We start from the raw sequence: 24,541 nt of genomic DNA, 5'->3' as shown, positions 1-24,541 counted from the left end.
TCTGTGTCAATGAAGGAGAGTTGATCATGTTACCCCTTGCTTTAAAGATTAAAATCCTTAGCTTCACAAGAAAATTCTGGATTCTCTGATGCTTGTTGACCTCCACTTCCATTGCTTCTTTCCTCATTCTTGTCCCAGCCACTTGAATTATTTTTTTCATTTCCTCACATTTGCCAACCTATTTTCTCTGCCTGGAGCAATGTTCTGATCCCACAACCCCAAACATCATTCAATCTAGAAACCTCTCCTTTCTTGGCATAAGATTCTTCTGCTACCCAGCCTTCAAGCCCGATGGCCTTCAAGTCCCACATGCATGACCTTCAGAAGACTCTTCAAGCAGTATAACTAACATCCTTTCCAGACAATGCAAATTATGCTACCAGCTACACAAGGTTAGGGCCATGATTGCTTTGTACCTTATATCGCCAGCTAAGTGCCCTGCACATACTTGGATTCCAAATATTTGTTAGAAGAATGTTCTGTGCATTCAAGGAGATGCTGGTCAAAGGTTAAACCCTCCACCCCCTGCAAAAAAAAAGAAAAAGAAAAAATTCTCCTAGCAGCCTAAGACTGAGTTTCCCAGTAAGTATATTTCTGCCAAAATGTATTTTGATTTGGCAGATTTCACTATAATCTGCATTCCTGGAATAAATCAGGAAAGCCACAATAAGAGCATTTTAGTAACTTCGGGAAATTCCTAGATGATTGTGATGTTTTACAGGCCAGACCTAGGTCAATGATAGAAATAAAAACCTCCCAAAGAAGCAAGAATCTCTGTTAGGGATTAAAAACTGAAATGAGCTATCCTAAAATATTTAGAAATGTACCTTTAAAATTATATGTATCCAATTATAAAATTGAACCCATTCTGCAGGGATCCAGGTAGAACCCTAGGAGACCACTACCACCACTGGCAGATGATACACTCCAAACTGAAGAGCCCTTCTAACAAGTTTAATAGATGATAAAAGTAGAACAGAGATCTTGGCAAGAGAGACGTGCTCATTAAAATCAAACACGACCTGCCAGGGATCTAAACCAAAAACGGCAGTAAAAGATCCCTGATCTATGAGATCTGAAATTCAACATCAGCCCTCCTGATATTCACAGATACATTAGACTTCTGTCAGAGCTGCCTATCCCCACACCAAGGATTTCAGAGATCCAGAGCCATCAATATGGCATGGACAAAATTCAGGCCCCTGACAGACAAGGTTACAATTGCTCATACAAATGTCTTTACTTCTGAGGTTGTGTTGGTCCCACTGTAAGAGAATCTTCTTAAGAGAACTCAAGGGCAATGCATGACCACTGTTCTGAGTGAGTGACATGAAACCTGTAAGAAGCAATGTTTCCTATGGAACAACACAGCTGGTATCAGGCACAGGTGTTGTCACTCAGAACATACTCAACAGATCTTTCTTTCTAGACAAAGCCATTTGTACTGCATGGACTTTCCACTAGCAGTCAAAGAAAGAGCTTAGATTCTTTACCTGTCTGATGCTATGAATCCCCCTGAGTCTGGCAAGGCCCATGACCCCTTCTGAGAATGACATGCACAGGATTTCAATGGAAATTAAGTACCAAATTTTAAAAAGATAAATTTGTGACACAGTATATGTGTCTCTACACTGACACTAGAAATAAAAAAATCTAACAGCTAGGTGTAATATTAACCATAATTTCAAAGTTGCAATGATCATAAATGATTTTTAGAAATATCTGCAAACAACTGTAATGGGATATTATTTTGACTTCTATTGATTATAGTATGAGTACATGGTAGGAGTCAATACTACTATGGTTTGTGAACCAAACATGAAATACTGAAAAAAGAATGCTAAATTTCAGTCAGTGGTCAGTGAACAAATTAAAAGATCATTTTCTCTGTCCAACTTTATTGCTATATCAACCACATGTTAAAAACTTTTGTCTTAAAAGAATCTAAGTTGAATTTTAAAGATCCTTTGATTTTGAAAAATCTATAATCAATTTGAAATAAGTTCAGATTAGGGGAAAAGCTGCATATGTATTTACAGAGGTCTTTAAATTTAAAAAAATATATATATAATAGCTTAAAATGAGTAGTATTGTGTATCACAATAATTTAAAAACCTCAGCACATATTATTTTTTTCCTTACTAAGAAAAGTATGAGTCCTGGCTTTATATTCTACCATTACAATCAGCTCCTTCAAGCCACTTCTGCTTTCTACATAACTGTCATGATCTACTTCTGAACCTATACATTTTCCAAAAGTGCCATTTTTTTATGAAACTTTCATGGCTCCTGGCCCATTGGTTACCTTCAGTGATCACTGGCATAGCAGTGAGATCAGCAACCTTCCCTGTATTCTTTTTATTGCCAAGTAAAAATCTACTCTATAGAACACTTCTACAAGTTGTTTATCTATTCCTCATCTGATGGACATCTAGTTTATTTCCAATTTGGGACTGTTATAACACAGCTATAAACATTTGTGTTCTCTGGGTACAACCTTATTTTTAGGCCCTCTGATCCTGGGCACTGTGTTGGCTTTTCCTCAATTTTTCTGCCCCTCTTTCATCAAGTGGCACCATATTAAGTTCTAAATCTGCTGTAGACCTCTATTTTATATCAGTGCAGATAACCTGGGTCCCAAAGTTCCTCCCCTTCCTCCAGAAGTAGATTGTATTTGCATGTAAGAAAAGAATCTCACGGTGTGGGTGGGATTCTGTGCCTGTTTCCAAGAGAAAAATCTCAATATGTATTTACATAGGAACTAAGTTTCCTCTGTAAAGTAGAACTAAGGTTCCTCTGAGAAAAGAAGAACATAGATATTGGCAAGGGAGATGTGTTTATTAAAATCAAACACAACCTGCCAGGGAACTAAACCAAAAATGGGAGTAAAAGAGCCCTGATCTATGAGATCTGAAGTTCAACATCAGTCCTCCTGATACTCACAGATACCTTAGATTGAACCCACCAAACTGACCTCTGTCAGAGCTGCCTATCCCTATACCAAGGATTTTAGAGGTCCAGGGCCATCAATATGGGATGTACAAAAACCCAGGCCCCTGAAAGAAAAGGTTGCAATCTCTCATACAGAGGTCTTTACTTTTGAGGCAATGTTAGCCCCATTGCACAAGGAAATAACGTGGAGAGCTTTTCCTGGTGGACTTCCTTGATCCATCTCATAGCCATTTCTGGTAAATACTGAACAAAAGTCTAGGAGTAGAACTCTGTGAGTGCAGATTCCTCTTGTTTCTGAGTTACCCAGTTATTGTAAATTATCCTTTTGACTTTCAAAAAAGATTTTTTAAAAATTAACTACTTTCCTCTTATTTACTTTTTACATTTTTTTAATTTTTAAAAAATATGTTAAAATACACATAACACAAAATCTACCATCTGAACCAATTCAGTGGCACTAAGTACCTTTACACTGTCATGTCCCCCATCACCAGCATCCATCTCCAAAACTCTTTTCATTTCGTAAAGCCGAACCTCTGTTTCCACTAAACAATGAGTCCCTATTTGCCCATCTTCTACCTCTGGCAACCATTATTCTTCTTTCTGTCTCTGTGAATTTGAGTCAAAGACACAGGGGAGGAACCATTGATGACTGTGGCAGAGATTGGCATGATATATGTATAAACCAAGGTCTGCCAACGATTATTGCAATATAGAAGCTGGGAGGAAGGCACAAGACAGATACTGCCAACAGAAACTTCAAAGAGAGAATGACCCTTCCGATACATTTATTTTGGACTTCTGACCTCCAGAACAACAAAAGAAGAATTTTCTGTTATTTTAAGCCACCCCATTTTTAGTAATTTGTTAGGGCAGCCTTAGATAATTAATATGGTATTTTTGTCTTCCATATAGACATTGTCTAGATAATATTCTCAGGTTGGTTTGTTTTCCTTTTTTCCAGGAACGCATCACTGAAGTTTCTACAGTCTGAATCTATGCAGGAGACACTGGTATAATGTGACTTCTCAGTATTTTCTATTCCTCTTCTTTTGATGGCACCAGATTATAGATAATACCTTAGGACTCTCACACAACATGCCCTTTTCTCTTCCCCCAATTCCTCTTCTCCTTCTCTCTCTCCATCTCCTCCTTCTCCTTGCTCATCTCCCTCCCCACTTGACCCTCTCTGAATTATCAGTCTTGAGGACAGTGACACCATGATGAAAAACAGCTAAAGCTCAGATTAAATCCATCTCCGCAATGGGGTCCTATCCTTTCCAAGATCTTGTTCCTCAACATTTCCTTCAATTCCATGAATTTCTCCATAACCATCCAATGAATTCTTTTCTATGGAAATTAACCCAAATCAGTTTCTATCTGTCAGTGTTTGATAAATCACAACACTGAATTTTGTTCTGTTCTATTTTAATGTTTAGTACTTTTAGTAAATTGCAATGAAGTCTTACCTTCCTTTCCTTCCTCCCACAAGCGATGTAAATGATTAGCTCTGAGCTTCTGTCTAAAGTGGATCTATTGTTTTTTTTTTTAGCAAACCTATGTTTTGTTCCAAGAAGAAATTAATAGAAAAATTAAAAGAAATTAATGCATGGTTTCCTACTGAGCTACTAAACCCCTTTCTATTCATATTCTCATTAAGGATAGCAAAAATAATTTATGAACTGAAATACCAAAGAAAAATTTCCCCATTATATTTAATGACAAACATGATGTGTGCCTAGTAGTAAAACACGGAACTCTTAATGTATAACATAATGAGTAGCTGTACCTGTAAGGCTATGTTAAAATGATATCTTTATAGATCTTTTTTTTTAATTAGAGAATATTCCATCATAACAGAATGGCTTTTATTTTCCTCTTGGCTATCAGTTTCATATTTCAGATAAGTAAACTCGAGATCTTAATCATTCTCATGGCTTCATGCTTTCTCAGCTGTAACTTGTCAATAGGATTACCGACTTAAAATTTAGAAACATGCTGATAGAGGTAAAAATCTCACTTTAATGATACTTTAGTTATATAAAAGATTACCTTTTACTCTCTTGGCCTTCATAAGAACTGGTAGATTCCAAATTGACCAAACAAGTAATGAATGCCTTGCTGATTTCTGTAGTTTTCACTTTTTTACCTTCGTTGTTAAAATCTTTCCTTTTCATGTTGGAAACTTCTATGGGGAAACCAGTTGCTACACTGACATACTATAAGTAGATCACATTATACAGTAGCATAAAAGTTACCTTTAAAATGCAAAAATATGCAACTTTATTTTCCCATTTTGAAACATTTTAAAATAAGGAAGTTACACTTATTTATGTTACTAAGCCATTTGGAAGAATGAAAACAGAAGAAAATATTTTTTACTCAAAGTCATTTATCATAGCTGTTAACATTCTTCTGCTAAATGTGTGATGTGTGCTTGTGACATCTTGTCACTGCCATCTAGGCAAAGAGTTAAAAGTAGATGAGAGAAAAACCTTTGTCCATTAATATACTAATTCAAAATGTAAGACCACATTTTATCTTAAAAATGAATGCATTTGAGAGGCATCTTTTACAGCAATCCCACTGGGGAATGCAGAATTTTTTTAATATACAAAGTTCAAACAAATTAACCTTTCTTGAACATTTTGTTAGCTTCCTATGCTTGTAGACACTAAGAATTGTTTATTGCATATATCATATTAGTCTTACTATCAATTGCACTAAGGTACATAGATACAAGACCAGAGGCCAGCAGTTACCCAGAATCCAAGAGATAAATTATTGGACATTAGATAACAACTTACATAACTACTGTTTCTACTGACTTTTTTTTTTAAGAAAATAGTGATTCTATGACCAAGTACTTCATGCAAGAAGGTGTATTGATTTGTTCCTTTTATGAGCAAAAATAATCTAAGTATCTACCAAGCCCATCTAATGTTGTCTACTGAAGGAAGCAAGCTAATATGCACTTGCTTAATTTAATCTCAAAAATTGTGATTAGTCACTAGAAGAATATATTCATTAAGAAACAGGAAGAATTCTCTAGACTTTAAACATGACTTGGATGAAATGAAACCACAATTCTAACATTTTCCTTTGGGACCAAACAACAATGCAAGTGCTGTGGTGTTTCCTTATTCTTTATCTGGCTAGCATAGGACCCACCTTCTGCAACAGCAACCCCCACACCAGAAATTTATCTGAAAAAACACACCTCTCCAACAAATGTATTTCAATTTTTTGGTACTGTGACTGGTGGGGACTTTTACTTGATCAGAGCCATTGAAATGTAAAGGAATGCTGCTGGGATTCCTAAGAAGGTGAGCTTTCTCTTTCCTCCCCAAGAGGTGCAGGAAGCAGCTCTCCTCTTTACTGAATTTAAACCTGGGAACATGAGACCTGTTAAGACTCCAGCAGTCAGCTCACAATCTGAAGAGATGCCTGCTAGGAGGGGAGCCCCACCTTAGGCAAGGGAAGCTGAGAAAGTTCAAGGGGAAAACAAGGAACATATGGTTTGGCATATGCTTTGGCCCATGAACCAGATCCTATCTTGAGTCAGACAGGGGCCCTTCCTGAACTCAGCTACAGTCATGACATCTCTTTTTATTTTCCCTCAAGCCACCTGACATCAGGTTTTCTGATTGGCAGTACAAGAATCTGAACTGAGCATAAAAGACCACTTGCAAGGGTATATTACCAGTGTACAAAGATGAAAAAAGGGACCAAGAAGCCTGCTACAGTCTTCACTTGCTAATCTCACTTAATCATTACAAGAATCACATAATTATATAATCTGGTAGGTCAGAAAAGGTGGAAAGTTGAACATGTTGTTCAAGTTCTAATAGCTTAGAAGCTAAAGAATGGAGGTTTGAATTCAAACATAACTGATGCTAAAGGGAATATGCCTAAATTGCTATCTGTTCTGGTTTGTAATTTCATATCTTTCATTATTATAGTTGATTATATATTGGTCACCATAAATTACAAATAAGACAACATGTATAATATACTTTGCAACTAAAAAAAATCTCTAACAAATGAAAGGTTTTTTTATTGAATCTACAACTCTCCAAACACACACACACACACACACACACGCACACACACACACACACACATATACACACAGGCAGCAACAACAACAAAAAAAAGCTATTAACTTTTTATCAGACCTGTCAACTAGAACCAATCTTTAATTTTCTGATCATCAAAGAATACAAAAACAAAATCCTAATTAAATGGCATTGTCCAGAGTGGCATTTTTGTTTTGTTTCTAAACATCTTTGAATAAAGCCCTACTTAGTTCATCCCAATTAGGAAAAACATTAAAAGGTACTTGATCATTTAGGTGAACACTTGAGTTGAAGGCTTATAGAAATTCAATTAGGGACCCATAATTTTCTTTTTTTTTTTTTTCCTTTTTTTTTCTATAGAAGAACTGGAATATAACAACTGAAAAGAGAGGTTCTTAAGCTGAATGTGAATTCTTAAAAGAATAAAAGAAACATGGATATAACCAAGGAATTAAGTGCATTCTTAATGTGGAGAAGGTTTGGATGCAGACTTAAAAAAAAAAAAAAGAAGACCCAGCTGACTTGAATGTAGAACAGCTACTTCAGACCTCAGGAGGTCATGGCATAATCCTGAGTCCTAAACCCTCATCTGTCAAAAGATGACATCTGTCTACCTCCCAAATCTCTTGCAAACTTAGGATCCAACCCTGTAATTCCTTTCCATCATACTTATCTCACTAAGGGCTGTCTGCCTCTGTGCCCCCTCTGCTCCTCTTTCCCATACAGTAACCATTAAAATCCCAGCACCAACATATAATAGCACTACTACTACCACCATGATTTAATAAGCACCTCTGCTTTAAAAAACATTTTTTCTGATCCTATAACCAACCACACACACACACACACACACACACACACACATATATATATATATATATATATATATATATATACACATATCTCCATTTTAAAAAAAATTTTTAGTTGTTGATAGAACTTTATTTTTATTTATTTATATGTGGTACTGAGAATCAAACCTAAATGCCTCACACATGCTAGGCAAGTGCTCTACCACTGAGCTGTAATCTCAGCCCTACATATTTCCATTTTAAGGATAAGGAAATCAAAGCTCCATTAAATTGCAAACTGATCTAAAGTCACAAAACTACTCACAAGGAGTGCCAATCAGACTCAACTGTTTTATCCCCTCATTGCCTCAACCCCTTGTGAGGACAATGGTGGTTAGTATTTTGGTTAATCAGTTAGTTTTTCCCAAAAATATCCGTTGGCTTTCAAGCTTGGCCCCAACACTGCTGTTCAACAAAGTTGTTAAAGTTAGGCTTCATAATCCAGAAGGCTGAGATCCACATTGTGGTCAGTTAGGCCCCAGACCAAGATCAAGCAACATGCATGCCCTGTACAAACAGACTGCTGTCTGCACAAATAACTGTGCTTTCAATGACAAACAGTACATCTCTTTTACCTTTTTTAGAAGGACAGGAGAGAAATATATTGCAAAATTAGAAGAGACTATATCAGTCATCTTAGCCTAGGATTCAGATTCCAAACAATGTGACCTGAGGAATATTCCAGAGATTAAAGAAACACTGTAATGAAGCCTGAAAGCCTTGGGAGAAGTTCCAGGCTACTTGCTTCTTGCACTTATTAACAAAGTAAAATGCTTCACAAGCAAGGTTGCCTTCTTCATGTGTGTTATTGCTCAGGCTTAACAATAAGCTAAAATGAAAATTAATAAGTGGAAACTTTTTTTGTCTTTGCTATACCATAAATTTCAAAATTTTTCTCTGTGTATTGCTGTAGTTGATCTTGTTCCTGAACTCAGCTAGGGCAGCTGACAGTGTTTGAAAATATTCCCCCCTCTCATACTACCCTTTTCCAGCTGGGAGAAAAATTAACATACTAGAGTGAGAAGCAAGTTTATATAGGCAAAAGGAGCTGCCATATTATTTCATTCTCTGTCCTTGATCCTGAATAAGAATACTCTGTTATGCTTAGACTCTGATGATAATTTAAAGTGTAGTTATTACATACTACCTAAAATAGAAAAAAAAAGTTTATTTCTAAATCATTATAGTAGTCTCCTTAAAATAGTGAAATGAAATGTTCAATTTTGGAAAGCATCTTCAAAGCTTTCTCTGCGAACCTCAGTAGGACAGAACCAATTTGGAATTCTGCTTCACTCCAACCACCAAGGCCAGGCATAACCACTACCTCCTACTCTATAGCTATTAGAAGTGTAAAAAGGCACACATCCATTCAACAAGCACCTGAAGAAGGAAACTATGTCCCCTTGCACAGATATCAAACAAAAGTAAGAACTCTTTACTAAATAAAGGAGAAGAGAGACAAGATCTGAACCCTTCCACTTCAAATCTCTCACTCCCTCCTTTTCTAGTCTACAAAGAAATCCATGTAACTCCTTCCCTTAAAGGTTTCTTCTGCCTTCGCATTTTATCAATTGTGTTCTGAGGTCTTTTCAAGAATCAGGATATATGTCCAAAACTACTCCAAATTCAATAAAAATGATCATTCATTTTTGTGTTTCCTTTTACAAACAGACTTTGGAGACATATATAAAATATATTAACTTCATATATTAAATAAATGAACTTGGTTTTGCAGAGTGGTCACAATGCACCAGGGTAGCTGGGCATTGCAAATGTAAAGATATTCCAGTGCCTTGAATAGAAACTGCTACTGTTGGATTCACAAATGCTTACTGAATTTACAAGTATGATTATCATTAGTTCATATCCCATTTCTTGAATTTTCATCAAATCCAATGACAGGTTCCCTCGGTCAATACCAGTGTTGTTCACACTGAAGTTCTGTTTTCCTCAGCTGTTTCACTATTCCTTTGGGAAAGAGAGGAAGCTTTTCTGAAAGCAAGATTATGCAATTGAACATAAAATTGAACAAAGCAACCCAGTAAAGATACAAGAGGGGAAACCAACATTGCCTTTGTGAGAAATAAGATTTCCCCCTACTGCTTTTTTCAGAGGGAGTCACAAACCTCTGCTCCACCTAGAAGCAAGAAAGAGCTGTTTGTGTTTGTACACAAGGAGAAAGGGAAAGGCTGCTTTGTGCCACAGAGACTCAGCAGGAGTGTGAAGCCTCTGCTTTGCAGGAGTCCCTGAGGGATATTAATGGCCAAAAGTGCAGGGTATGGTTATTAGAATAAGAAAGGAAGTAAGCAGACTTAATGAAGATCCCTTCAGAATGAATCTGAAACAAACCTACAAACAGTACATAAGGGTGAAAGTCTGGGACAGGGAGAAGGGGAATAAACCCTGACCAGATCTCTTCTCCTAGTCTCCCTGTGATGATGACAAAGCTTTTTACCTCTTAAGTGCTGAGTTTCGGCATGCAAGCAACATTAGAACAGTTCCCAGATCTTCTTACATTTATGCCCATGAGCCATTGTTGCTCGTCTAGGCTGTGTATTGTGCTACAGGATGGAAAGATTTGTTTCTCAGTACATGTCATGCTGTTGATTTAATATGGAAACTAAATACGTGAAAATTATATGGGATTCTTACCTTTCTGTGTAAATATCTACAAACACTAAGGTTTCATTTTGGAATATCTCATGGGGCTTCTAATAAATATTTACCTACCTTTCTTCTTCCATTCTGTTCAATCCCTTACCAAATAAAGAATATACTAGCTGTCATTTTAACCAAAGTAATTTTTAATTTTAAAGCTGAAATTGTCTATTTAAAAAAGCAATTACTGAACGTGTTCAGTGAACAAAATTACAGCAGAGCAGTTTTAATTTGTTTTTATCAAAAAGTGTTTGCTCAGTTCACAAATACATGCATATAACCTGCCTTTTAGAACTTCCCTATGGTAGGGCATTTTAAAAAACCAAAAAAAAAAATGTTATGCTGGAAGGAAACCTGTTTAATTTTAAGTGTTTTTGAACATGGGACTCTTTTGTGATGAAATTCTCTTAGTATTAACTACTCTTAATTTTCAGGATGGACTTCCAACTGGAATATTCAGAAGCATCCTTAAAGGGTTACTTTAAATTGCAAGCATGGCCTGTTGAAAGCCATGGTTTCTTAACATCAGCCTTATTGACAACTGGGGGTGGATAATTGGGAAGAACTGTCCAGTTCATGTAGAATGTTAGCAGCACCCATGGCCTAGCCCAGTGTCACCCCACCCACAAAGTCATAACAACAAAAAATATCTCCAGATATGACCAATGTCTTTGTGCTGAGATCCACAGGTCTATATGCCTATCACTAAAATCCATCCCTGAGGTGAGAGAACACAATTTTTCTTTTTCTACTTTGACTGACATTTCTCTCTCTTATTCTGCCTCATCTAGCCACTATGCCACTTTTTTTTTAATGCCTTTTCCTTAGGGCAGCAAAGATTCTACTATTTTCTAAAGCTTACCTGTGCTTAAGAACAATCCTACAGAAAAACTGTCAAGTTAGGCTTCTACTTAAGAATCAGGAACTAGCCCAGGGGTTGCAATCCTTTGTATTTCAAAAGCAGGAGGTAGAGAATGAAGGATTTTTTCCATTCCACATTAAATTTAGCATTGTATAAGTGAAATCTACTATTCAACAGATTCACAAGGTCTCAGGCATCTAATCTTTGCCTTAACAATTTAATCAGTGCACCCAACCTTCCCTTCTCCTTGATCCTCAAACACAACAATATAGACAGACATGTAAGGTTATTTTTTATTTGAACAGCATTCTAGGGAGAAGAGAAGTAATGGCCAAAATAGTCATTTGTTTTACCTTCATGTGTTCTATAATAATCAACAACAACAACACAAAAATCATAGTAATAGAAGCAGATGACAGCAAGAGACTCTTTATTCAAATGTTCTACCTTACAGACATTTTTTCAAAGGGTGTATTTCAACAGTCTGCTAGCCAGTGGGCCAGCCTCTGTCACATGGAATAAAAGGACATGCCCTGAACTACTGAAAGTGTGATGTCTTCTGTGTCCCTTCACTGGTCAGGCATCACAGTTCAAGCCAGCCCACCCTAGTGTCCTCAATACTCTTTCCAGAAATTCTCACTTCCCTTCGTTTGAATCTTGCCCCTATAGTTTGATGCCCTAAAGATTTCTGATGGTATATGCTGGGTCTCAGATACTGCTCTCTTAGACAACAGATGGTTGACACAATTCACATTCCCCCTTCTTTGGATCCACAGATGATACAGGTTTCCAGCATCACCTTCATCTTTATTTCCTCATCTGGTAAAGCCTCTGGTAAATGTGGCTCAGACGACAAAACACAGAGAGATGGATGGAGTCTGAGAACCCATGGTCACAGTGACAACTTCCCTTCCATTTCAGTTTCTGATCCTGTATGCTGCAGAAGCTTGCTTCTTTCCATTGGTGGGTGAAATGTTTGCTTGTCAAAGTGTTTCTGCATAAAGATATTTTGCACTTGTCTATTTTATTAACCTGGTATTTTTAAGTTATATGTACGTGTAATGAACTTGGAGGTGGCCCGGCTGCAGAGAACCCCTAAACGATGGTCATTGCCCCATTTCTCCGCCCCTCAGGCCATTTGGAGACACCTACTTCCCGGGTCCTCTGGCAACGTCACCGCGTCACCTGCAGGCGCACAGAGGGAACCATGGACCCGGGAGTTAAGCCTCAGGGAAGGACCGGTGGGTTCTGGAGCCACTCTGACGGCTGGGACTTCTAGGATTCCCTCCCACAGAGTCTGTGGTGTTAGTAGTTCAGAACGCCGCATCCTTGGAGTGCCATATCAGTGAAGAGGGCCATCAGGTTTGGGATGTAAGGGGGTTCGGGAAGAGGTTAGAGAGGAACATCATTGGATGAGCAAAGAATGTGACCCTGGGGAAAGGAGGCAGAAGAGACGTAGGGAAGCACGTTTCTTTTAATCCCCTCCCCGTGCCTCCCGTGGAGTCCTGGATCTCCTTGTCATGGAGACAGACTGCAGCAACATACGCGACCCCAGGCGGGCAACACGTACATTCACACCACGCGCGCGCACACATGTACATTCACACCACACCGAGAGTTGCACGCTGCAGACTTCTGCTTGACTTCCCTGCCCAAAACACCGCACCTTCAGGGGAGTCTACAGATTCCTATGGCCTAGAACAAACACACTCCCCCTCCGTGAAACACATTCAGACCCACATTGCACGGAAGGTGCTGGGGTCCACCTAAGAAAAGCCTCTGAAGCGCTCCTTAAATGACTACCGTTTCTACAGCCTGATCTCTGACCAAATTTACACTCTCTCCTCCAAGGAGCCAAGGTGCGCCTAAGCCAGGTAAGAGATGAAGGAGGACCCTGGACTGCAAGTGAACCTCAAAGAACCGCTCCTAGATCACTATTCAAGGAAATGCTTGGTAGCCTCTGGCCCTTTCCTGAGCCTTTCGGTTCCATCAGCAGCCCGGTTCTTCTGCCCGATCCCTGCACAGCTCTGCTCCTCCCCTTCACCCAAATCCCTCAGCGATTTTCCAGCCGGCCCTTCCAGGCCACTTTAAGCATCCAGCTGGTGGTTCTCTACACGTAGCCTCGCGCACTCCATCCGTAGGATTGATTCAAGGTTGCCTCTCTCCATCATAATAGCTCCCTTACCTTGTTTCGATCCCCCAAATTATTCGAGTCCACTTGCCCATCCGAAGCCCACTATCCCCGGCACCGGCGTCCTCTGCTGCCGTCAAATCCGCTTTCCGCGCGCCCCACTTTCCATCAATCTTCCCTCCAGCCACCCTGGTTACGGACACATTCACCCTCTACTTTGCCCCCAGCACTGCGCTCTCACCCTACTCGTGGTGGACACCCCACTTTCTCTGCAGCAGTCCCTAGCCATGTTCCTGCACCCCACACCTAGCCTCCTTATCCCGCACCAGCCCACTTCTGGTTCATTTTCCCAAGTCCACCACTTGGCTCCCGCCAGAGTCAGTTCTACCCTCCTGCTTTGCCCCGTCGCCCTTTCTCGAGCATCCCAGTGGCAAGCCTTTTAAAACTGGCCAAGGGGCTCAGAGAGGCACTGAGCAAGAGGGTAGAAGCCGGCCGGCTCTCCCAAGTCTCCAGCCGCGCCTCCCACTTGCCAGCCTGGCTCCCCCGGGCGCCAAACCCTTGCCCCACCGCCCAGCAGCCTCACAAACTTACTTGCGGGTCGCCAGGAGGGGGCTGCGGTGAGCGGCTGCCGGGCCCGCGACGGCGAGTGCGCCCCTCTCGGCGGGGCCGGGCGGCGCGGCGCTGGCGCTGCGCTCCTGCGGTCGCGCGGTGAATGGGCTCAGCCTGACGCAGCTGGGCTCTGCCCCCGCCGCCGCCGGGGCCTCCGAGCGCTTCCAGACATGCTCAGTTTCTAGACCTGCCCGCGTGGACGCTACCAAGAGGCAGCAGAGGTGGGGGAGACGGAAAGGAGCGTTGGAGCGGCTGCCACGAGCTGGAGGCTACCACGCGGAAGATAGAGAAAGAGGGGGGCGACGCACTGCTAAAAATAGCTCCTGCGGAAGGAAGCCACCCGGATGACAGCTCACCCCCGTGCGGCGCACGTCCTCTCTGCCTGGGGCTCGGCTTCTGAGCTCGCCTCCCCGGCGGGGCCAGAGCTCGCACCCTGCTGGGTTCCTGCCCACACTGGAACCGCCCGGGGGAGAAAAGGGAGTCTCCCCAGCAGGCACTTGGGGGTTCGCCCGAACCAAATTCTAGGTGGCCGGATTTCAGGTCCCCAGCCGGCGGGGTAGCCTTCATTTCAGGGTTTCGCCAAAGAAATGGGAGAAAGTAGGGTTGAAGTGATGAAGAAGCGTCTCCGTTATAGACTTGTGGAAGGAAAAACAAAAGTTTTTCGAAGCTTGGTTTGGTTGGAAGGAAAAAGGAGGAAAGGCACAGGGAAACCAACCCTGACACAGGGGACCTTGGGCTGGCGTGAGTCAGGCTGAAAGGCGTTATGGTAAAAGCTTCAAAAATTCAGAATTCTTAAGGTGTTTGCGACACCTCATTCCGCAGAATTTTACATAATTGGTTGACACCCTCCCTGTCCTTGGAGATGTTTGTGTCCCTGTTCCCTGAGTTGTAATTGACATCCCCCACATTCTGCCAGGGCTCCAGCCCTTTCTGGCCAGGCTTTACATTGTAAGTAGAAAAGGAACTGGAGCTCGAGATCTGTAGATTCTGACAGCTGAGCTAGAACCTGGGTGTTCTGTAACCCTAAGAAATATATGTCCGGATGCGCTCCTGCTTTTCTGAGCATCCACCAAACACTTTCAACCTAAAGGCCTCTCAGAATCTACTGACCTGAAAATTGGCTATTTCCTACTATTAATTTTCACTGTAGTCTATTTTAATTCCTACTCATTGTATTTTTTAAATTGCCTTCTTTAAAGTGGGGGTTGTGAATGTTCCCTGGGTGAAATTCCAGTCTTAGGTCTTTCACCCTTTACAACCACCCCGTGAGAAAAATTATTATTTCCTTTTGACCTGGAAAGGCATTGAAGTTTACACAGTCATCTATTGCCTAAAATAATATTGTATTGAACTCAGGGCCTCCCAAATTAGAAAATTCTGATTAACACATATTCTGGTCCCCTGAATCAACAGTTTTACCTGCGCTAAGACTCAGGAAATTTAGTAACTATTCTCATTGCAATGCAATAATTAATAAAAAATGATTATGAATTTTGTTCTCTATTATACCCCTCAGCTTCTTTATAGGTATCCACGGCTTAGATTTTGTGTGTTCTTTTGAAAGTGACTGTTTTCATTCACTCACTCAGAATTTACTAAAAGTCTTCTCAGAGGAGTGTATGGACTGGGAATGTGGTTTACAAATACATCCCAGTGCAGACTGATGAAGATACATTCTTTGGCTATTTTTGAGAATTAGTGAAGTTTTGCTAATGCAACGAAAGTAATATGTGTTTGTTCACAGAACCATATTTGTATGGATATATTTGGTCAAGATGTCTTTTCTTCTAAATTGTCTCCTTCCATCCCTACTTAAAATTTATTGTCATGTCCAGTCCGAAATAGACTATAAATTAACTATCAATTAAAGTTTGATTTTTTTTTTTTTTTTACTGAGGCTACAGGTGTCATCTCCATCACTTTGTGAAGACACTATTTTCCTAATTTTTCATGAGAGATTCATTGGGAAAGTCAAAATGGAATTTCCATAGAGTATCCATACAACTTGTTCATTACTTTCTGCCAGCGGTGAAAGAAGATAAAAAATAAAGTTCATGTTCATTTCTAATTTCATTCTCCCTTTCTCAGTAATTAACCTTAAGATGTGATCCTCTGAACATCTTATGCTACCGCATGCACATTATATATAGTCACCAGACATGACACATTTTTATTTTAAAGATTTTTCACTTTGCTACCTTAGTGCATAGTTCCAAAACATATTGCATTTAAAACTCAATGTCAAGTGACCGAAACTCAACTGTGTAACTAAGGCAAAGAAAATGTATCTATAGGTTTATATAAGTCACAGGTGCAAAAGTTGGAAGGGCTGATCCCAGCTCCACAATGTCAGAAAGAATACAATTCTCTCCCACTTTCCCTCAGTGTTATTTTCTGTATTGGCTTCATTCTCACAGTATGACCACAGTGCAGCTCCAGGCCTACAAAGATGACAAAGTTTGCATTCAAAGGCCTTTAGCTCTGGTGAGCAGATCAGTCTGTAAAGAACTCTGATTGGCTGTTCAGACTCACACATTATCTTGTACATCCTCCTAGGGGAAAGAAAGATTCTCCAAAGGAAAACATCCAGTTAGCAGAAGGCGGAATAGGGGATGCTTGCAAGATAGAAATAATAGATACATACTACATTCACAGAGTGGCCTTTTTCCACATGGACAAAAAAGGACAGCAATCCTGCTAGAATAGCTGTTGGTTTGAGTTATTCAGAAATGAGCAAAAGAAAAATAACACTTTGAAGGGATTTTTCTCCCTCTTTTTAGGCACAGATGCTTTGATTTGCCTGCCTAAGGGTGACATTCCTTCTTTGTAGCCTTTTGATCTTATTTCAGGGCCCCTGTTATGTTCGAGGTGGTGCCACTCATTAAAGCTATCTAATGAGCCACATAGACAGCTGAGGCTTCCAGTTCACAATCTGTACAGGAAAAGGATATTTTCCATACTATTAAAGCCTATTCTTTTTTTTTTTTTTGGTTTAAATACTGATCATTATGTAAACTGATTATAAAAAGAGGGCTTTTCCCCTTCCAATTCCAAACCTGAGCAGATAGGGAAATGCTGCTCTCCTTTCAGCTACTGTTCTGTTTCAACTGGATCATTGTTGGAATTAATTGAAAAATTGGCTATCTTTTCTTTTCCGTTATTCTTGAGTCCCATGTAATTTACTTCCTACACCCTTTAATATTTGTTCATGAATAAATGAAGGCAATCCATGAATCCCTTCATTTAAAATGCATTCCATAGTTACATTAAAACCATAACATCCACAATTGTTTCTTTGACCTTCTTCCTTGGTGACTTCCTACACATTGTCTTACAGAAAGTCTTCCCTCAGCTCCTGTCACATCACACCTCCTTAGCACACATCTCTGATTATTTCTCATTTTTTTCTAGTTCTTTTCTTTCATTTTGTTCCTCTAGCTCTTTGCCTCTCTTTTACTCCACTCTCCCTTTAATGTTAGTTAGCAATATAATTACGTTCTTTTCCCTGATGGACTGCAAATTCTTGGAGAATTTGGCCCTATGGCAAATTTGTATTTGTGTATATTTTGATCTCCAGGATTTAATAGACACTAATGAAAGCATTCATGAATTATTATAGGGTAAATATTTATATATTAATATATAGATATGAAACGAGGACTTCTAGAGTAAACACATTATTTGATACTAAAATTATTTAATTTTGAATTCCTTAAGTATGGCCGACACTGCCAAATATTTATGCACAGAGACTAAACATACTCTGTTAGATGGAGGCAGCCCTTTTTAGGCACTGGACACTGGTCTACCTTTCTGTTGCATCTTTCATACCATATTTGCTTTTAGAATATCATAATCAGTTTGTGAAATTTTTCATAAATGAGTTAAGACAAAAGGAAACATCAAGACAGCTTCATTAACAATCTATGAAAAGTTCTCCTGTTCTTGATAGTTATTTCTTCATCATGAAAAAATTAAATATGAAGAATTAAATGGGAGTGATTCAAAATCACTTATGCCAAAATTATTCTTTCATTTTATGACTATAGATAAGTGTCATAACAGATTATCTCATGATATATACTAAAGATATAAATGTTCATATCCCCCCCCACCCCTGGGTGTACTTTAAGGCTAAAACCGCTCCAGGTAATAGTCATGGGACATTAAGTATGCTCATAGAATTTGTGAATCAAAGTTACTTCTTGACTAAAAGACTTAGCTTTGAGTCCTTTCCTCAGGGAAGAAGAATGTGCATAATCATGTAGTTCAAATATCAGACTGCTCTTTTTTTGCCTCTAAATCTAATGCAAACATGCCTTAGTTATTGAGCAAGCAACAAGGACTTGATAAAGCTGCAGCTAGCTCTTTTTCCTCCTCTTTGAATCCAATGCTACAATAACAAATATTTTTTATGTACAGTCTCAGATTCTCAAGGATTATCAAGAAATTCATCACCATTAATTTATTTTCCCAGTGCTGGTGAATATAACAGATTCAACTACAAATCTGCACAAATGGATAATGACATTGAATATTGCTTGCTATGTGTCTGTATCTGGCTGTTTGGTAGATTCTTCCTTTGCATTCTGCTTCATTCTCATAGCAATTCAAGGATGTATTTAGCATATTTTTGGTTATATATGTAGAACTCTAATAAGCTGGTTTAGATGAAAAGGGAGATTTTTCTGGTACTATCATAGTCTAAAGTCCAACTTCCAAGAGGCATGAGCCTTCTCTGAGCATCAGGAAATAGAAATGCTGAAGTGATTCTGTCCATTTCTCATCAACATCTCTCTCTGTGTCAGCTTTACTTTTCTACCTTGTAAACAGGCTTCCTCCATGACCTGCATAGTGACCTAGGTTCCCTCCATTAATTAAGGCCACTATTGGTTTTGGATTAAAGGTTCCCAGATTTTGATCCCCAATTCAGCTAAAAATAAAATTAAAAGTTTCCCAGAGAACTTAGTGGAACATTCCCAAAAAAATAAATTATGGAAAATAAACAATAAAACTTTTCAGTGGAATTCTGGCATACACTCCCTTAACTTAGTGATGCAGGTCAAGGTCACCAGTGATGTCATATGGACATCATTTGCGATAGCTTGCTATGATGTGAATGAGAAGGGCACCCTATCTCTGTAGAATCTTTTCTAAAATCTAGGACTCCAATCAAACCAGGAGGAAAATTTCAAACAAATCTAAATTGAGAGATGTTCTACCAAATACCTGGCCAGTCCTCCTCACAACCACACACGCACATACACACACACACACACAACATCTATATTCACATATATACACACATTTATTGTATATATGTATGCATTTAAATAAACAGATAAAACATACTTGCACGTGTGTATATATGTATATTTATCTATTAATTTATTCATTTTAATTTATACATGTTTGTGTATTTATATATTTACATATGTTTATGTATGCTCATATATACATATATATTTTTCTATTTATTTAAACACAGGGAAAAAACACAATCCAACCAGCTTATGTTAGATGCCCATCCAACACTCATTACCTGTGAGCTTCTGAAAGGGTTATTTAGCAGAAAAAAAAATGACTCCTGAGGTTCACCCTTCTTACTCCAGCCATTCCCGGAGAATGAGTGCAGTAGAAAATGGTGGAAGAAAGGTGGAAGAAGAGAGTGGTGAGCCAGACAGGACTTTTATTGGTGAATAACCCAGAGAAAAAACTGATAATCAAGAGACTGAGGGTTATATTTTATCAATTCTAAGGTAAAATAGCACATATTTTAACCTTTATGAAATCAGGATACATCTAATCAGTTTTAGTGACTTGTTGAATGGTGTTTTAAATTGATGAAATATGGAAATTTTCTTATGAAGATAGTAAAGGATGGAGACCCAGGATTCCAACCCAAGCTCTTAACCACTCTGATATCCAGACTCAAAAGGACAAAATGAGCACTTGGATTGCCATTTTTCTCAGGCATCCTTCAATATTTAACACAGTATCATTTGAAACCAGTGCTAATATGTCAGTCCAAACAACAAAGACAAAGTAGAATTCAAGCTATGTCAAATCTGACCTAAGAGGTTTTTTTTTTTTTTTTTTTTTTTTTTGGATAAAGTTATTCATATACTATACACCAGTTAGACACATCAAATAATGGTCTGGGAAATTAGGATGGTCAAAGACCAAGAAAGAGTTAGACTATTTTACATGTAATTTACCAGGTAGATTATAAAAGTCCATTTTGGATATCACAGTTTGACATTTTACTTCAAGTAGATAAAAAAGCAAGATACATTTTTAATTAATTTTGAGTGTATGTGTGTTTGTGGTCCTGGAAATTGAACTCAGGGGCACTCTATCACTCAGCTCATTGCCAGCCCTTTTTGTTTCTCCCAGGCTGGCCTCTAACTTGTGGTCCTACTGCTCCAGCCTCCTGAATAGCAGAGATTACAGGTGTGTGACACCATGCCTGGCTTAAAATAACTTCTTAATCATGTGCCTCATTAGTTTAATTAAGTACTTATAAAATCAGGCAACATGGGCATTTATGTTTCATTCCAGTAAGAGTCAACAACAGCATGCTGTTAGGAAAATAAGGAATAAGGCAGAGGTTCTTTCAATTCTATTTTTAAATTCATAATCTCTACTATACAGCTGTTACTAGTCAGCATCCTAGTGATATTGTATTTTTCAAAATGTAGATTGCTTTCATGGATCTTGTGCTTCAGCATGAAAAACAGGCATTTTATAGTGTAATTACAAATGAGGTAAGAATTTAAACACTGAAAGTGTTTGGGGAGCACACAGTCAAGGAATTTAATCTCATTTGGATGAACAAAAATGACCTAAGGAAAGGGAGCTTTAAATGGGACTAGAGAAACAAGTCCAGAGCTTTATTAGTACTTGCTCTGTTCCAGGCATTGCGTTGGGTGCTTTAGCCAGCCAGCCAGATACTGTTTCAGATGGCCAGCTCATCACATTCAGGCTTCTCCCTGAAGGTTTTACTGTAGCAGAAGTTGAAAGGGTGAAACACCACCTTTCCCAAACATCTTTGTAGCTGGGTTCCCAGCTATAATTTAGGTTTCACCAATTAGAAGCAATTCTCTGAGGTGTGAAACTGAAACTGAGTATATGGAGAAAACCACAATGAACTTGAGGTTTGTCAGTATAACTACAGGAGGGACAGTTCCATATACAGGGCCTATGTGAAACCCCACAGCCCTGGTGACAGAGGTAACCATTCTCCTGTCATATTTGTGAGATTGCCCTGAAAGTTGTTCTTGGAAGCTTAGTATATAACCTGCTCCTCTAACTCTTCTACTGACTTTTGTGAGCATCGATTCTATGGAAAAAAAAATCTTCACCATAAGAAAATAGTAATGGCTTATATTTGCTGCTAAGTCATGGCTTACATAGTGCTAAAGGTGGTTGCAGGTTATATGAAAGGGAATCTTGGATAATTTATTTGACCTAATTGGGTTGGAAGGAAGTGAGAGACATGATAAGTCCACAATAGTCACTACAGAAGAGTTATCTGCATTGTAACCTGGATTAACTCAAACTATCACCCATGGGTTACTGATACGAAGTGCACAGTAAAAATGTGACATCTGGTAGTCCAAATGGCTATGACCATTAACACTGTGTGATGGGAATGGTTTCTACAATTTAATGGTATGAAGGATCCTTAGAGTGGAAGAGTCCAGGTAGCAAATTACCACCAGAATAAAGGTGGGTATGATAATTATAACATATTAGTGCAAAAATGGATTTCAGAAAGGTGACCTACAGAAATCCTTGGAAGTGGCCAAAAGACAATAAGGTTCTTGGGACTTGAATATCTGGGTACCACACTAGAGTCTTCCTTAATCCACACAGACAAGAGAACAGAACTGACTCCTCATCTAAATTTTAGACCTAAGGTAGGTGACTAGAGTCTGGGTGTTCTGTGAGATGAGACCTGCATTGTAAGGAGATACTTGATTCTTCCTCCCTGTTATTCCCCAAAGAACCTGTGGTTAGTTACCAGGAAGTCTGTACCTTCCAAAAAGGCATCACCCCCAGACTTTTCTGGGGATTGTTGCATTCTAATTCTGACCCAGTAGGCCACTATGGTCCAATGACAGATTAAATATAGAAATTGTGTGCTGAGTCAGAGTTAGGGGGCTCAGTGGATCGTCAACCACATTTTGTGCTTAATTCCTCACTCCCTGAGTGAAGTGTTAGAATAGATGATAGTCTCAGCAACTGTTATTACCTCCCTATTGTTACCATGAATGCTATGTCAAGACAGAAATATATTCCCCCAACCCAAAATAAAACAATAAAAACCCCCAAACAAAACCCAAGAACCCTCTTGACCTCAACCTTTCTAGCAATGTAGTAAGCCAAACCAGTATCACATACCCAAGAGAATCCCAGAGAAAAGTCCCAACAAATACTTGAAAGATATAAGGTAGTGATTGCGATCACATCCCTCATTAACTCACCTTTTTAATTCATGTACAAGTTGCATGAATCCTGGAGAAGACAGAAGATTCTCAAAACTTTCAATTGCAGTTGATTTTAAAGGTGGACTCATTACTGGAACAACTCAGTGTAACCTCTCACACCCAATATGACGCTGTTTATTTTCCAGATGTGTTTTCTGTTGTATCATAAACACAGAGTTTCTGGAGGTGTTTGATTTCACCTTTACTTGATAGAGAAGCAATATGATTCATGGTCTTGTCTCAGGCCAAGACCAACTTTCATGTTCTGTTGCATAGTATACAATCCTGCAGCTCCTGGATTATATCACCATCCCTAGGTTTTACTCTGTACATCTGCACTGATGACATGCAACTAGGACCTTGATGGGTTAGGGAAGTATACTAGGTGCCATGGTAAGAAACAGATGGGCCAGGTGGATCGATTGAGATGAATATTTATGTTTTTTTCAATTATTTACTTAATATTGCTCCTCTCAGCTAGAATGTTTGGTTCATGAGACCACTGGTTGTGTCTGCCTTCTTTACTCCCATATTTCCTATACAGTCCTGGCACTAGAATAAACATGTGTTCAATGGATAGGTGTGTTCTTTATTGTAACCCTTTTCCAAAGAACAGTGAAAGCTTTATAACAGTTATCCACTGTAGATAGAGATGAATTTTTCACTGCTAACAATCATAATTCAGAAAAGTTTAGAATTCTGCTAAAAGAAGATTCAATGTGAAATCATTTGGAGAACTATGGGTTGGAAAAAGTAATAAATATTATAAATGTGCTCACTTCTCAAGTGACTTGTGTTTGAAATAATTTCCATTTATGAAAAAAAGACAGAACAGTTACTTACTTTGAGAGATGCTAGGAAGATATTGGTCACATAGGGCAATTATAGTGTTCTGTTATGGCTCTGATGTTTGCTTTTAGCATTTAGTATTGAGAAAACAGTTCATGAAACATCAAAATGATGCATATTTAATAAGACAAGAGGTCAAGGAAACAAAAGAAAGGAGTGAACAGAAATGAGACATCACTAAGACATTATTTCATATCAGATTTTGTTAAACAAAGTCATTAATGGGAAGAAATATGTAATGTTTTTTGTCTATCCAAATAACAGTTGGTGAAGACTCTTTTTAAGTAAAAATGAAATTGCAGTTTTTCAAAAGCTTCTAAGGACAGACATCAGAATGAGCAGAAACTCTTTCAACTAACAACTTAGTTATGCCAACAGAGAAAAGTCTCCGCAAGAAACCAGGGATGTGTCATCCACATGCCGCATTTTGCTAGAGCAGGGCAGATGAATGTGTTTCGCAGACTCACCTCCCATCATCTGTCTCAGTTCAGATAAGACACCACTTCCCTGACACCCCATCCATCCCCACCACTCAGAGTTGGGCTGGAGACTCTCCCTAAGTGTTCTCATACTATGGTGCTGTACTCATTCCTCTGTAACATCTAATGGGTGCAGCTGCCTATTTTCTTATCTGTTGACCAAATTGAGGTGAGGGATATATCTTGTTACAGATAATATTCCAACACTTCCACAGTGCTTAGGCACATAGAATCCACCAGTAAACTTAAAAGATGACACAAAAGGTGACACTTGGCACCCTACTAACAGAGCATTGTCCTGAATTTGGGAGAGAAGGGCCTGATTATTCCTGATGACACTCTTCAATTTCTTTTTCTAAGAAAGAGAATTTTAAGAAAACTTGTTCTTTCAGATAATGGAAAAAATGAAAAACTAATAAACCAGAATGCAAGCAGTGGTAATTTCTGTACAGTGGCATTAGATTTATTGTATACTTTTTGTATTTTTCCAAAAATATGAAAGGTAGATCTCATTGTAAAATATATATTTCTCCCTTTGATGTAATGAAAGTTTGAAAACACTTGAAACATAAAGCTGCT

General features: G+C 38.9%; 1 protein-coding gene across 1 annotated transcript in view; it reads right to left on the bottom strand.

The window, feature by feature from the left end:
• Oxr1 (oxidation resistance 1) overlaps positions 1 to 14,220 on the bottom strand; it is a 411,354-nt gene extending 397,134 nt beyond the window's left edge. Inside the window, exon 1 of the mRNA XM_046464584.2 lies at positions 14,125 to 14,220. The gene's annotated coding sequence lies outside the window, so the exon portion shown is untranslated. The remainder of the gene's footprint in view (positions 1 to 14,124) is intronic.
• Between the last annotated feature and the right edge of the window lie 10,321 nt (positions 14,221 to 24,541).

The sequence above is a fragment of the Marmota monax genome, unplaced genomic scaffold, assembly GCF_021218885.2.
Source record: "Marmota monax isolate L192 unplaced genomic scaffold, Marmota_monax_Labrador192_F-V1.1 WCK01_AAM20220418_F8-fsc00003, whole genome shotgun sequence".
In the NCBI taxonomy this organism is placed as follows: Eukaryota; Metazoa; Chordata; class Mammalia; order Rodentia; family Sciuridae; genus Marmota; species Marmota monax.
Note: the sequence above shows the minus strand (reverse complement) of the source record. Positions and strands in the feature narration are given on the sequence as shown.